At 48.9% G+C, this 15398-nt stretch overlaps 1 pseudogene; it reads left to right on the top strand.

Annotated features, from left to right (window-relative positions):
• Positions 1-9738: 9738 nt before the first annotated feature.
• Positions 9739-15398, top strand: part of LOC108513567 (60S ribosomal protein L12-like) — a 7090-nt pseudogene continuing 1430 nt past the window's right edge.

The following is a 15398-nucleotide window of genomic DNA, read 5'->3' as shown; positions in this document are numbered from 1 at the left end:
AAAAAAAAAAAAAAAAAAAAAAAAAAAAAAAAATTAGCCGGGCATGGTGGTGCATGCCTGTAATCCCAGCTACTTGAGAGGCTGAGGTAGGAGAATCGTTTGAACCTGGGAGGGAGAGGTTGCAGTGAGCCGAGATCACACCATGGCACTCCAGCCTGGGCAACAAGAGCGAAACTCCGTCTTGGAAAAAAAAAAAGCCAGGCATGGTGGCTCACGCCTGTAATCCCAGCACTTTGGGAGGCTGAGATGGGAGGATCACAAGGTCGATCGAGGCCATCCTGGCTAACACGGTGAAACCCCGTCTCTACTAAAAATACAAAAAATTAGCCGGGTGCGCTGGCGGGCGCCTGTAGTCCCAGCTACACGGGAGGCTGAGGCAGGAGAATGGCGTGAACCCAGGAGGCGGAGCTTGCAGTGAGCCAAGATCACGCCACCGCACTCCAGCCTGGGCCACAGAGCCAGACTCCGTCTCAGAAAAAAAAAAAAAAGGGATGAATCAAGAGACTGAGAGGAGAGGATTGCTTGAACCCAGGAGTTCAAGGTTACAGTGAGCCATGATCATGCTACTGCACTCCAGCTTGGAACAGCAAGAAGGAAGACCCTATTTTTTTTAAAAAATGGGTAAATGGCTGACTGGGTATGAGGCATGTCCACCAACCCCCCCAGCTATACACAACTCTTCCATTGCCATCTCCCCAATGGTAAGTGTTCACTCCACTTCCTTTAGGATTTTTTTTTTTTTTAAGATGAAATTTTGCTCCTGTTGCCCAGGCTGGAGTGCAATGGCACAATCTCAGCTCACTGCAACCTCCACTTCCCAGGTTCAAGCAATTCTTCTGCCTTAGCCTCCCAAGCCTCCCAGCCTGCTAAGTAGCTGGGATGAGCATGTGCAACCACGCCCAGCTAATTTTTGTATTTTTAGTAGAGATGGGGTTTCACCATATTGGCCAGGCTGGTCTCAAACTTCTGACCTCAGGTGATCCACCCGCCTTGGCCTCCCAAAGTGCTGGGATTACAGGCGTGAGCCACCAAGTCCGGCCTTCCTTAAGGATTTCATTCATTAACTTTCAAAAACTAGAAGGCGTTGAGGAATTCATGCATTTATCTTTGAGTGTGTGAGGTGGCGGGCCTGGTGTTTCAAAGCCTCTGAAGTCTCTTAGGTGGTTCCACCAAAGGCTTCCCTCATCTGAAGAAACCAAAGGCCTCTTTCCCTCTGCCTTCCCTCATGCAAGTCTTCCTTTTTCCAGCCCAAGCTCTCCCAATCTCTAAACCAGTTCCTCTCAGATTGCGTGTGGGGAGGGGGTGCTGGAAAATAAAGCCCCCAGGTTCAAGTGGAGGGACAGGAAGATGCCACACCTTATTAGGGCCTATCAGGACCTGATTCTTGAGCTGTCACACTTCCTCCTCTGAAACAATGGGACAAAGGGGGAAAAATTATCATGGAAAATGCCTCCAGGGCTATGCCCTGGCAGGTCTCTGAATAGCTCTATATTTCGAAAGAACACTTTATAGTCACTGGTATGAACAATCCCTCTGGGAGGCTGAGCCAGGGGCTGGGAGTTAGGAAGATTGCAAGGGAATTCAGAACCTAAAATTATTCCCAAGAAAAAGAACCAGTCTTGTGTCCCAGGGACCCAGCCACTCACCCATGAGCAGGGTTTGTCTTGGGCTCCCAAGCAAGTGACTTCCATGCCCATGAAGAACCCCAAGCAGGCCTTTGGATCCATGGAAATCCATGGCGGTGAAGGTGAAGAGGCAGCCTCTGGCCCCTTCCATCTCTTACTGCCCCCACTCAAGTCATGACAGAATGGTGCAGGTCCCACTGGGCCTGGAGTCTTGGCTGTGGCTTCCTGTTGACCATCAAGGCGGTCACTCCCAAGTAGGGTTTTGCAACACCCCAGAGTGGTGTTGCCAGTTGTCTCAAAGGGGTATCATAAGATTCTCAAAAAGTAATCTCTAAAATCAATGCATGCCATTCAGCAATTTTTTTCCAGGACATCAGCATTGGAGGGGGAAGGGAAAGGGGTGCCAGGAAGTGAAGCAACCTCAAAGGATGTCAATGCCTTAGGGGTGACTTTGTAATTTGGAAGAAGTGTATAAAAATGTTTAACATTTTCAAAAAAGACAGGATTTCTCAAACCACCTGAGTATGCCTGAGTTTGGGGAATAATTAGGCCAATAATCAAATGACACTGTAAGAAGAGAAATTTCTGACTCCAGTTAGGGAAGGTTTTATGAGCAAACACAGCAACATTGAGACACCTGACTTCTTCCTCCTCTGCCAACCCATCCCTGCTCTCATTCCTCAGTCTGGTTTCCCCTGCCATCCCCTGCCAAAGGATCCCTTTTTTGCCACTTTAGTCTATAGACTGTTGGCTCTTTTTTGTGATTTTGTGTTTTTTTAACCTAATTTTTTTGAATAGATTATATGTGCACATTATTTAACCATCAAAATACACCAAATGCATATAATAGAGACTTGCCTTCATCTCAGTTTTCATCTCCCTAGCAGGTAACTACAATTAGTCTCTGGTTTATCCCTCAGCTAGTATTTTATATAGATACAAGTCAATATAAATATATATATTCTTTTATCCTTTCTTTTCTATACAAATAGCAGTCTGATATACCCACTGTTCTGCACCTTGTTTATTTCAACTTGACTATGTATCTGTGATCCTTCCAGATCGATATACAAAAGTGTCTCATTTTCTTTTTCTTTCTTTTTTTATTTTATTTTATTGAGACAGAGTCTTGCTTTGTCACCCAGGCTGGAGTGCAGTGGCACGATCTCGGCTCACTGCAACCTCCACTTCCCAGGTTCAAGCGATTCTTCTCCCTCAGCCTCCCAAGCAGCTGGGACTACCGGTGCGTGCCACCATACCTGGCTAACTTTCGTAGTTTTAGTAGAGACGGGGTTTTGCAACATTGGCCAGGCTGGTCTCAAACTCCTGACTCTGGTGACCCACCCACCTGGGCCTCCCAAAGTGCTAGGATTACAGGTATGAGCCACCGCGCCCAGGCAAAAGCGTCTCATTTTCAGTATCCCATTGTATGGTTATATGATTGTCTGTGAAACCAGTCAGCTACTGATAGACATCGAGCTTACTTCTTATCTTTACTAACAGATGGTGTTGCAACGAATAACTTAAAGACACATGTCATTTCACCTGTATGTGAGTATATTCTACAAATAGGTTTTGCTATGTTATAAGGTCTATGCATTTGCAAGTTTGAAAGACACTGCCAAATGGTCCGCCCCTGGGGATGTGCCCAATTATCCTCTCACCATCATTTTTGATGGTCAGCAGAGGGGTGGAGACAAGTGGTCTACTGCTCAGAGAAGTCGTCCTAATGACTGACCTGAGGGGAATTAGTACTGCCTGGACTGAAGAGGTCATCCAACTCGGGATAGAAGCACACATTGCCCAGAGAGAACACTGTGCTGGCCTTCAGCCTCCAGATGACCTTTGTTCTGTGCCCTTGGAAGCAGGCAGCGTCTGTGGGCCTCTTAATGCACTGATTTCAGGCACCCAGGCTGCTGTTTATGTGTTGATGCTTGGGGGTTATGTGCCAGGGAGAATAGTGCTCTGTGATTTAGAATATGTGTCTGGCAGAGCCAGAAGTGGCAACAGCCGCTTGATGGGCAGAAGTTCTAACAGCATGGAAGAGTACTCTCTCCAGTGAACATCATAATTGGGTGCACGTATGCGTGTGTCTGTGTGTGTTCATGTGACGTGGAATAAAGAAGCCAAAAAGAGTTAAGGTGATCATAGCCTTGTACCCTAAGACTGTATGCATAACAGGTGGTTCTATTCTAACATTCATAATCCACCCCTCTTGCTTTAAAGTTCTTGGAACGTACAAATGGAAGTTTTTGCTACCCCTTTACCCTGTCTCTCCTCTCCATTGCCCACAGCAACCATCCATTCATTTTTGTGAAATCATGTGTGTATATGTGGCCTCTGAGCAGCTCGTTTGGTGTTTGCTGTTTCTCCTTTCGTCACAAATAGTCTAGGGGCATAGGGTGGAGGTGGCAGAGCATAAGCACTAAAAGCGATCTTAACGATCAAATCCAGCACCAACATTTTACAGAAATGAAAACCTGAGGCCCAGGCTGGGTGCAGTGGCTCACACCTGTAATCCCAGCACGTTGGGAGGCTGAGGCAGGAAGATTACTTGAACTCAGGACTTCGAGACCAGCTTGGCCAACATGGTGAAACTCTGTCTCTACAAAACTACAAATATTAGCCAGGCGTGGTGGTGGGCACCTATAATCCCAGCTACTCAGGAGGTGGAGGCTTGAGAATTGCTTGAATCTGGGAGGCAGAGGATGCAGTGAGCAAAGATCAGGCCACTGCACTCCAGCCTAGGTGGCAGAGCGAGACTCTGACTCAAAAAGAAAAGAAAAGAAAAGAAAACCTGAGGTCCAGAGAGGAAATGGAGGCTTGTGCATTATAATACAGTAAAGGTGTGTTTCTTTCTTTTTTTTTTTTTCATCTTGTGGAAAGTGTGCAGTAAAGGTTCATTTCTAACAGATACACAGGCATCCAAGGAGCTGGTCCCTTTTCCAGAACAACTCCCTTCACTCCCAGCCAGGCTGTGACTGGTGCCACCTTCCAGTCTGTCCTCTCCAGTCCCCACCATGGCAATGGCCCACCATCTAACTACAGGGCAGAGAGATAAAAACTATCAGAGGGCAGAGAGGTAAAAACTATCAGAACTGAAAAGAAGCCCCTAAGCTAAGACTTTCCTTGTATTCTCTAACGTGGCACAGCCAATTCTGCACACACCTGATTTGTTTCCCAAGGTCAGATCCAGAGGACTTGAAGGGGAGACAGAGAAGGGATCTCGTTTATGGGGAAACTAAAGGCATTCTGGTGCCTTAGGGCTGGCCTGGAATGAAAGCCTTATGCTGGGGAGACAGGACAGGGAGGGTGTTCTAGCAGTGCCTTCTCTTTTAGCTCCTGATCATAAATGGAGGAAGGGACCAATAAATGTTTCTTTCTCTCCTGAGGTAGGAAGAGAAATCCTTCTTCCAGTTTCTGAATAATCATTGAACTTTTGCAAGTGGCACGAAGGAAGGAAGGAAGGAAGGAAGGAAGGAAGGAAGGAAGGAAGAAGGTCATTGAGATCCCTGACTATTGGAAAAGCTGCTCCCCAGAGTCTGGGAAAGGTCACGAGTCCCACCTACAACTCAGGCCCAAATGCTTAGGCTTCCGTCCAGGAGGTAGGAGAGGGATCAAGCCAGAGTGGGGAAGAGAAAGCAGTGACGCAGGAATTTTTTTTTTTCTTTGAGACAGAGTTTTACTCTTGTTGCCCAGGCTGGAGTGCAATGGTGCCATCGCGGTTCACTGCAACCTCCACCTTCCAGGTTCAAGCGATTCTCCTGCCTCAGCCTCCTTAGCTGGGATTACAGGCCCGTGCCACCACACCCGGCTAATTCTTGTATTTTCAGTAGAGATGGGGGTTTCACCATGTTGGTCAGGCTGGTCTCGAACTCCTGACCTCAGGTGATCCACCTGTCTTGGCCTCCCAAAGTGCTGGGATTACAGGCGTGAGCCACCACGCCCAGCCAATGCAGGATTTTTCTCGGTCACTTTGCCAACCAGGGAGACCTCCAGGCGGGCAACAATCCCCCTCCCCACCACTGCCCCGTGTTATAGATTGCACCTGCAATCGGCGGTTCCCAAGCTCCTGTCCTGCATCCAAGAAGAATGAGGTTATGCTGACAATTAGAAGGGTGAGGATGGGTGGAGAAGGATTTTGTTGAGCCATGGAACAGCTCTCAGCGGAGAGGGGATGTGGAGGTGGGGTTCATCCCCCACCCCTGCAGTCAGGTGGTTTCTGTCTCAGTGTGGCTGGGTCTGGGGCTTTTTATGGACTCAAAATGGGGAGTGCGTGCTGATTGGTTTGTGAGTATGCAATAAAGGTTAAAGTGAAGACACCACTCAAAGTGGTGTGCATGGACAGTGTAGAAAACCAATTAGGAAAGGGTAGGTGAATGTAAAATAGGTGAAGGGTGAGGATCAATAAGAGGAAAGCACAAGACAGGTTCTCAATCCGGTCCGTGGATTTGACTTGTAGCTTGGCTTTAAGGCTTTAAAATGTCTTTGGCTTGGAGGTGGGGTTTCACCAGGGACCTGCCCCTATCTGCCTAGGCATTTGTCTGCCTCCTGCCGCTATCACCAAGAGGGGTTGCCCACCAACCCAGTGATAAGTTTCTAGCATCGCCTTTCAAGTCACCCCTAGATGCTACTTTGGCTGGCTTCTTTGCAGTCGCCCAGGCTGGAGTGTAGTGGTGTGATCTCAGCTCACTGCAACCTCTGCCTCCCAGGTTCAAGCGATTCCCCTGCCTAGCTGGGACTACAGGCGCATGCCACCATGCCTGGCTAATACTTGTATTTTTAGTAGAGGCGGGGTTTCACCCTATTAGCCAGGCTGGTCTCAAACTGCTGACCACAGGTGATCTGCCCACCTCAGCCTCCCGAAGTGTATTTATTTTATAGACAAGGTATTGCTCTGTCGCCCAGGCTGGAGTACAGTGGTTCAATCAGAGTTTACTGCAGCCTTGAACTCCCGGGCTCGTGATCCTCCCTCCTCAGCTTCCTGAGTAGCTGGGGCTATAGGTACCCACTACCATGCCTACTACTTTCTTTTATTTTTTGTAGAGCTGGGGGTCTCACTCTTTTGCCCAAGCTGGTCTTGACCTCCTAGCATCAAGTGATCCTCCCACCTCAGTCTCCCAAAGTGCTGAGATTACAGGTGTGAGCCACCCACTTTCTTTGATGGAAGGAGGCAGCACAGAGGAGGGCAGATCCTCCATGCTGCTTGGTCCATGCTCTCCTCTCCCATCCTTCCCCAGGAGGGAAAGCTCAGACAAGGATGGAACCTGTCTGCCTCCCAAAGAAGCTGATACTAGAGCTAAAACACACTCTGATCCCTTCCTTCCTATCAACCACATCTTTCCCCTGGGAAGCAAATGCTGGGGAAAGAGCAGCTGGTCCTGGGAGGGAAAGGAGATAGTACAGTGAGGATGGCTCCTCCCCAGTGGGGAAGCCAGTGCTGGGTTTTACCAAATGCCTCTAAATAAGAAAGGAGTGAGGAGCTTTCCTGGCTGCAAAGAGGAGGGAAGCAGAGCCCCCCATGCCCTGGCACATGGCTGAGGGCCCCCTCAAGAAAGCATCAAGAAAATGGTCAGGATGCAGCTGCCAGTGGGAGAGGGTGTTGCGGGAGAAAAGAGAGTGTTTCCTGTTTTTGGAGAAGTCATGGATGGAAAAAATGCTAGTTTTTTTTTTTTTTTTTTTTTTTTTAATCCCAAGAGGTGGCAGGGCATCTTGCTTTCCAGTCAGGATCGCATTCATTTCCCCGCCATGATAAACTGAAAATGGGCCTGCCGGGCCTGGTGGCTCATGCCTCTAACCCCAGCACTTTGGGAGGCTGAGGCAGAGGATCACAAGGCCAGGAGTTTGAGACCAGCCTGGCCAACATAGGGAAACCCCGTCTCTACTAAAAATACAGAAAAAATTAGCCAGGCGTGGTGGTGGGCGCCTGTAATCCCAGCTACTCTGGAGGCTGAGGCAGGAGAATCGCTGGAACCCAGGAGGCAGAGCTTGCAGTGAACTGAGATTGCACCACTGCACTCCAGTCTGGGCAACAGTGTAAGACTCCATCTCAAGAAGGAAGAGAAGAGGAGAAAAGAAAAGAAAGAAAAGAGAAGAGATAAGAAAAGAAAAAGAAGAAAAAGTAAAAGAAAAGAAAAGGAGAAAAGAAAATGGGCCAAGCGTGGTGACTCACACCTGCAATCTCAGCACTTTGGGAGGCCAAGTAGAGAAGATCACTTGAGACCAAGAGTTTGAGACCAGCCTGGACAACATAACAAGATCCCACCTCTGCAAAGAAATATAAAATAAATAGCCAGGCCCAGTGGCATGCACCTGTAATCCTAGCTACCTGGGAGGCTGAGATGGGAGGATTGCTTGGGCCCAGGAGTTGTAGGTTACAATGAGCTATGATGGCACTGTTGCACTCCAGCCTGGGCAAAACAGTGAGATCCTGTCTCTAAAATAAATAAATAGGAGGAGGAGGAGAAGCCACTCAGCCTAAGTCATCATACGACGATCTGGCTGGTAGGGCTGCAGCACTGTTGGGCGTCCAGCCTTTCCTCCACTCACCCCCTCACACTTTTTCCAAGCCCCTACCTGTCCTTGGTGAGTCCCCACCTTAGGCGCACTGATGGAGAGATGACTAGGACCCAGTCCCTGCCCCTGGGTAGGGAGCTCCCAGCCCCACAGAGAAAGTTGAGTTTTTACTTTGTTCCCCCGAAGGAGTCCTGCCAGCCCTGTGGGAGAGGCAGCTTTCGGCATAGACATTGGGTAGGGTGGTTTTAGCCCATGATAGAAAGGAGAAAGAAAGAAAGTAAAGACATCTCCTGGGGAGACCAAGCTGACATCTTTTTGTTGTTGTTGTTTTGAGACAGTTTCATTCTGTTGCCCAGACCGGAGTGCAGTGGTGCGGCCTCAGCTCACTGCAGCCTCCACTTCCTGGGTTCAGGCGATTCTCCTGCCTCAGCCTCCAGAGTAGCTGGGATCACAGATGCCCACCAACACGCCTGGCTAATTTTTCTATTTTTAGTAGAACTAGGGTTTCACCATGTTGGCCATGCTGGTCTGAAACTCCTGACCTCAAGTGATCTGACTGCCTCAGCCTCCCAAAGTGTTGGAATTACAGGCGTGAGCCACCAGGCCCCGCCCCAAGCAGACATCTTTGAGGAGGGCCTGCTGTACCTTTGACCCATCTCCACACCTTCGCAATGAGTGTTACAGTTCTTAAAATTAGCGGGGACCCAAAGAGAGAACAGCATCAAGAATTTTTGTCAAGAGCAAAAGAATAAAGCTTCCACCATGCAGAAGGGGACCAGACCAAGTTGCCGCTGGCTGGCTAGCTCGGGCAGCCTGCTTTTATTCCCTTATCTGGCCCCACCCACATCCTGCTGATTGGTCCATTTTACAGAGCGCTGATTGGTCCGTTTTACAGAGAGCTGATTGGACCATCTTGACAGACGCTGATTGGTGCATTTATAATCCTTGAGCTGGACGCAGAGTGCTGATTGGTGCATTTACAATCCTCTAGCTAGACATAAAAGTTCTTCAAATCCCCACTAGGTTAGCTAGATACAGAATACAGATTGGTGTATTTACAAGCCTTGAGCTAGACACAGGGCGCTGATTGGTGTATTTACAATCCTTTAGCTAGACACAGAGTGCTAGACAGAAAAGTTCTCCAAGTCCCCACTAGGTTAGCTAGATACAGAGTACCAATTGGTGTATTTACAATCCTTGAGCTAGACAAAGAGTACTAGAGGGAAAAGTTCTCCAAGTCCCCACTAGGTTAGCTAGATACAGAGTACCAATTGGTGTATTTACAATCCCCTAGCTAGACATAAAAGTTTTCTAAGTCCCCGCTAGACTCAGGAGCCCAGCTGTCTTCACCTAGTGGATCCGGCACCAGGGCTGCAAGTGGAGCTGCCTGCCAGTCCCCAGCCGCGCCTGCATTCCTCAGCCCTTGGGCAGTTGATGGGACGGGGCGCCACAGAGCAGGGGGCGGCACCCGTTCGGGAGGTTCGGGCCGCCCGGGAGCCCACCGCAGGGTTGGGGGGGAGCTCGGACATGGCCGGCTGCAGGTCCTGAGCCCTGCCCCGCGGGGAGGCCGCTGAGGCCTGGCGAGAACTCGAGCGCAATGCTGGCCCGCCGACACCCTCTGCAGGTGCTGGCCCGGGTGCTAAGACCCTCACTGCACTGGGCCGGCGGGGCCAACCGGCCTCTCCATGTGCTGGGTCCTCCGAGCCCGCGCCCCAGCTGGCCGGAACTCGCGCGCTGGCCCGGTTCCCACCCGCGCTTCTCCCTCCACACCTACCCACAAGCAGAGGGAGGTGGCTCCAGCCTCGGCCAGCCCAGAGAGGGGCTTCCACAGTGCCGTGGCGGGCCGAAGGGCTCCTCAAGCGCTGCCAGAGTGGATGCTGAGGCCAAGGAGGCACCAAGAGCGAGGGCTGCTAGCACGTTGCTGCCTCTCACTGGCAGTGGGAATTGACAAAGGTTATCCCTTTTCTTTTACAAGTAGTGGTATTAAGATGTGGTGAGCGGCCGGGCGCGGTGGCTCAAGCCTGTAATCCCAGCACTTTGGGAGGCCGAGACGGGCGGATCACGAGGTCAGGAAATCGAGACCATCCTGGCTAACACTGTGAAACCCCGTCTCTACTAAAAAATAGAAAAAACTAGCCGGGCGAGGTGGCGGGCGCCTGTAGTCCCAGCTACTCGGGAGGCTGAGGCAGGAGAATGGCGCAAACCCGGGAGGCGGAGCTTGCAGTGAGCTGAGATCCGGCCACTGCACTCCAGCCCAGGCGACAGAGCGAGACTCCGTCTCAAAAAAAAAAAAAAAAAAAAAAAAAGATGTGGTGAGGACACTGGTTCGGGGTCACAAAGGAAACGGGATGATGAGGCCAGGAAGAAAGTAATTTCTCTTGGTCCTCCAGCCTGGAGCCTTTCTCCTCTGGCCTTGGCTGGCAGCTTGTTCTGCCTTCTCTGCTGGAGAGGGGTTTCGGAGAGAAGGAGAGGGGAGGAAGGTGGAGGTACAGGTAGGGCTGAAGACTGAAAGGAAGTCGCTAACACTGACCTCCACTTCCTGGAATGTGGATTGCGCCCTGATCCCCTGAAGGAGATGTAAGGGATCATAAGAATCAAGAAGCTGGGCACGGTGATGCACGCCTATAGTCCCAGCTACTCAGGAGGCTAAGGCAGGAGGATCACTTGAGCCCAGGAGTTTGAGTTTGCAGTAAGCTATGATTGTGTCACTGTACTCCAGCCAGAGTGACAGAGTGAGACTCCAACTTAAAAGTTTTCAGTTAAAAAAAAAAAAAAGCCAAGTGTGGTGACTCAGACTGGTAATCCCAGCACTTTTGGAGGCCTAAGCAGAAGGATCACTTGAGGCCAGGAGTTCAACACCAGCCTGGGCGATATAGTGAGACCTCATTTCTACAAAAAGTATATATAGAGAGAGAAAACACAATGTTTTTTAATTAAAAAAAAAAAAAAAAAAGGCTGGGCACGGTGGCTCACACCTGTAATCCCAGCACTTTGGGAGGCTGGGGTGGGCAGATAACTTGAGGCCAGGAGTTCGAGACCAGGCTTGTCAACATGGTAAAACCCCATCTCTACTAAAAATACAAAAATTAGCTGGATGTGGTGGCGCAGGCCTGTAATCCCAGCTACTTGGGAGGCTGAGGACGGAGAATTGCTTAAACTCTGGAAGCAGAGGTTGCAGTGAGCTGAGATTGTGCCACTGCACCCCAGCTTGGGCAACAGAGCAACACTCCATCTCAAAAAACAAACAAACAAAAAATGCTGCTGGGCACGGTCGCTCACGCCTGTAATCCCAGCACTTTGGGAGGCTGAGGCAGGTGGATTACGAGGTCAAGAGTTCAAGACCAGCTTGGCCAACATGTTGAAACCCCGTCTCTACTAAAAATACAAAAATTAGCCGGGTATGGTGGCATGTGCCTGTAATCCCAGCTACTCGGGAGGCTAAGGCAGGAGGATCGCTTGAACCCGGGAAGCAGAGGCTGCAGTGAGCTGAGATCACGCCATTGCACTGCAGCCTGGGCAACAGAGTGAGACTCCATCTAAAAAAAAAAAAGAAAGTGTGCTAATGGAACCCTGTCCAGCCAGCTGTTGTAGGGACAATGTAGCCTGTGATGTCAGGGATAAGAATGTCTCCTCCTCCAAGGGACAAAGATTTTTTCACCTTAAAATGTCATCATTAGGCTGGGCATGGTGGCTCATTCGTATAATCCCAGCACTTTAGGAGGCAGAGGTGGATGGGTAGATCTCTTGAGGATGGCATTCCAGACCAACCTAGGCAACGTAGTGAGACCTCATTTCTACAAAAAATAGAAAAAATTAGCCAGGTGTGGTGGTGCATGCCTGCAGTCCCAGCTACTTGGGAGGCTGAGGTGGGAGGACCCCTTGAGCCTGGGAGGTCAAGGTTGCAGTGAGCTGTAATCACACCACTGTGCTCCAACCTGGGCAACAGAGCGAAACCCTGTCTCAAAAAATTAAAAATAAAGATAAAATAAAATAAAAATTCATCATTATAAATTCATGATTTTTAACTGAAGATTTTATCTCATATTAAAATGGAAAAACTGGCCGGATGCAGCGGCTCATGCCTGTAATCCCAGCACTTTGGGAGTCTGAGGCAGGCGGATCACTTGGGGTCAGGAGTTTGAGACCAGCCTGACCAACATGGTGAAACCCTGTCTCTACTAAAAATACAAAAATTAGCCAGGCATGGTGGCACACGTCTGTGGTCCCAGCTACTGGGGAGGCTGAGGTGGGAAAATCACTTGAACTCAGGAGGCAGAGGCTGCAGTGAGCCTAGATCACACCACTGCACTCCAGCCTGGGCAACAGAACGAGACTCCATCCCAAAATAAATAAATAAATAAATAAATAAATAGAAAAGACTTCTGGTGACTATAGTCCCAGCTACTCAGGAGGCTGAGGTGTACCGAGCATCAGTGAGCTATGATCGTGCCCATGCACTCCAGCCTGGGCAACAGACCAAGACCTTGTGTCTAAAAAATAAAATAAATATGTATTTTTGTTTTTTTTGAGGTGGAGTCTCACTCTGTCGCCAAAGCTGGAGTGCAGTGGTGAAATCTTGGCTCACTGCAACCTCTGCCTCCTGGGTTCAAGCGATTCTCATGCCGCAGCCTCCTGAGTAGATGGGATTACAGGCATATGCCACCACGCCCAACTAATTTTTGTATTTTTAGTAGAGTCAGGGTTTCACCATGTTGGTCAGGTTGGTCTCGAACTCCTGACCTCAAGTGATCTGCCCGCCTCGGCCTCCCAAGCTGCTGGGATTACAGGCATGAGCCACCGCGCCCGGCCAGAAGAATTTCTTACCGTTGTAATGTGTAATTTGATATTTCATTGAGGCCGGACATGGTGTCTCATGCCTATAATCACAGCACTTTGGGAGGGAGAGGTTCTGCCAGCTTGGGCAACATAGTAAGACCCTGTCGCTACAAAAAAAACAGAAATTAGCCAGGGGTAGTGGTGCAGGCTTGTAATCCCAGTAATTTGGGAGGCTGAAGCAAGAAGATTGCTTGAGCCCAGGAGTTCAAGTTTGCAATGAGCTCTCATTATACCACTGCACTCCAGCCTGGGCAACAGAGCAAGGACCTATCCAAAAAAAAAAGCAAAGACTTCTGAAAGAGAATGTCCCCCAGTCAGCTACAACTTGGGTGACTGACTTTACAAGAACTTTCTTTAAGAAGAGTTTGTCCAAGGGGTAAGGACACTAGATGCTCTCCAAGAAAATGGGAGAAATTTCTTTTTGCACAGCCAAATATGGGTGTATGGGAAAATGGGCACTTTGATAAGTAGCGGAGGAGAGAGAGTCCCTTTGAGAAGTTTGCCTAGGGTGATGTCTTCTGTGATAAGCAGAACCACTGAAATGCAATGGGTTAAACCAATATCTCTGCATGAAACTTTCAAACAAGGACGATTTTTTTTAAATAAAATGAGGGGGAGGAACTTAAGGCTGGGTGTCCTAAAAGTTAGACTGACCCGTCATGACTGTCATTGAGGTTTAAAATAATAGACTCTGGAGGGTCAGAGCTGTGAAGTGTTTTGATAAGGAGTCAGGGCTCTCCAGAAGAACAGAAACAATAGAACAGAACAAGTGGGGCATGGTGGCTCACACCTGTAACCCCAGCACTTTGGGAAACCGAGGCGGGTGGATCACTTCAGGTCAGGAGTTCAAGACCAGCCTGGGCAAGATGGTGAGACCCCCCCCCCATCTCTACAAAAAATACACAAATTAGCTGGGCATGGTGCTAGTGCCTGTAGTCCCAGCTACGCAGGTACGCAGGAGACTGGCAGGAGAATCACTTGAGCTCAAGAGTTTGAGGCTCTGTGAGCTGTGATTCCACTACTCTACTCCAGCCTCAGGGACAGAGTGAGACCCTGTCTCAAAAAAAAAAAAAAAAAAAAAAAACCAGAACACACACACACATCTGTGTGTGTGTGACATTCCAGCCAGTGAAGATTATAATGTAGTGCAATGGTGGACTCCTGTGTTTGTGGTGATGGTGGTATAAACAAACCTACTGCATGTCAGTCCTGTAAAAGTAACACACCTACAATTATGTACAGTGCATAATACTTGATAGTGATAATAAACAACTATGTTACTGGTTTATGTATTTACTTCTCCTGTTACTGTTATTTTAGAACGTACTCCTTCTATTTATGTATATATATGTGTATATATAAGTTATATATGTGTGTGTATATATATCTTATATATACTTATATATATATACATATATATATATATTTTTTTTAAAGAAGTTTCACTCTTGTTGCCCAAGCTGGAGTGCAATGGTGCTATCTCGGGTCACTGCAACCTCCACCTCCTGGGTTCAAGCGATTCACCCGTCTCCACCTCCTGAATAGCTGGGATTACAGTCCACACTTGGCTAATTTTTTTGTATTTTTAGTAGAGATGGGCTTTCACCATGTCGGTCAGTCTGGTCTTGAACTCCTAACCTCAGGTGATCCACCCACCTCAGCCTCCCAAAGTGCTGGGGTTACAGGCATGAGCCACTGTGCCCAGCCACACTTTTTTTTTTTTTGAGACAGAGTCTCACTCTTACCCAGGCTGCAGTGCAGTGACAGGATCTCAGCTCACTGCAGCCTCTGCCTCCCAGGTTCAAGCTATTCTCCTGCCTCAGCCTACCGAGTAGCCAGGATTACAGACGTGCACCACCACACCTGACTAATTTTTGTATTTTTAGTAGAGACAGGGTTTCACCATGCTGGCCAGGCTGGTCTTGAACTCCTGACCTCAAGTGATCTGCCTGTCTTGGCCTCCCAAAGTGCTGGGATTACAGGTGTGAGCCACCGTGCCTGGCCTACTTATGTATATTTTAAAAGTTAACTATAAGACAGTCTGAGGCAGGTCCTTCAGGAGGTACTCCAGAAGAAGGCATTGCTATCACAGGAGATGGTAGCTCCATGCATGCTATCGCTCCTAAAGACCTTCCAGTGGGACAAGATATGGAGGTGAAAGACAGCGATATTGAGGATCCTGACCCTGGGTAGGCCTAGGCTAATGTGTGTGTTTGTGTCTTAGATTTAATAAAAAAAAGTTTAAAAACTTAAAAATAGGCCAGGCGCGGTGGCTCAAGCCTGTAATCCCAGCACTTTGGGAGGCGGAGACGGGCGAATCACGAGGTCAGGAGATCGAGCCCATCCTGGCTATCCTGGCTAACACGGTGAAACCCCGTCTCTACTAAAAATTACAAAAAAAAACTAGCCGGGCGAGGTGGC

The sequence above is a fragment of the Rhinopithecus bieti genome, unplaced genomic scaffold (genome assembly GCF_001698545.2).
Source record: "Rhinopithecus bieti isolate Rb0 unplaced genomic scaffold, ASM169854v2 scaffold_32047, whole genome shotgun sequence".
NCBI classification, from domain to species: domain Eukaryota; kingdom Metazoa; phylum Chordata; class Mammalia; order Primates; family Cercopithecidae; genus Rhinopithecus; species Rhinopithecus bieti.
This window is presented reverse-complemented; position numbering and strand designations above follow the sequence as displayed.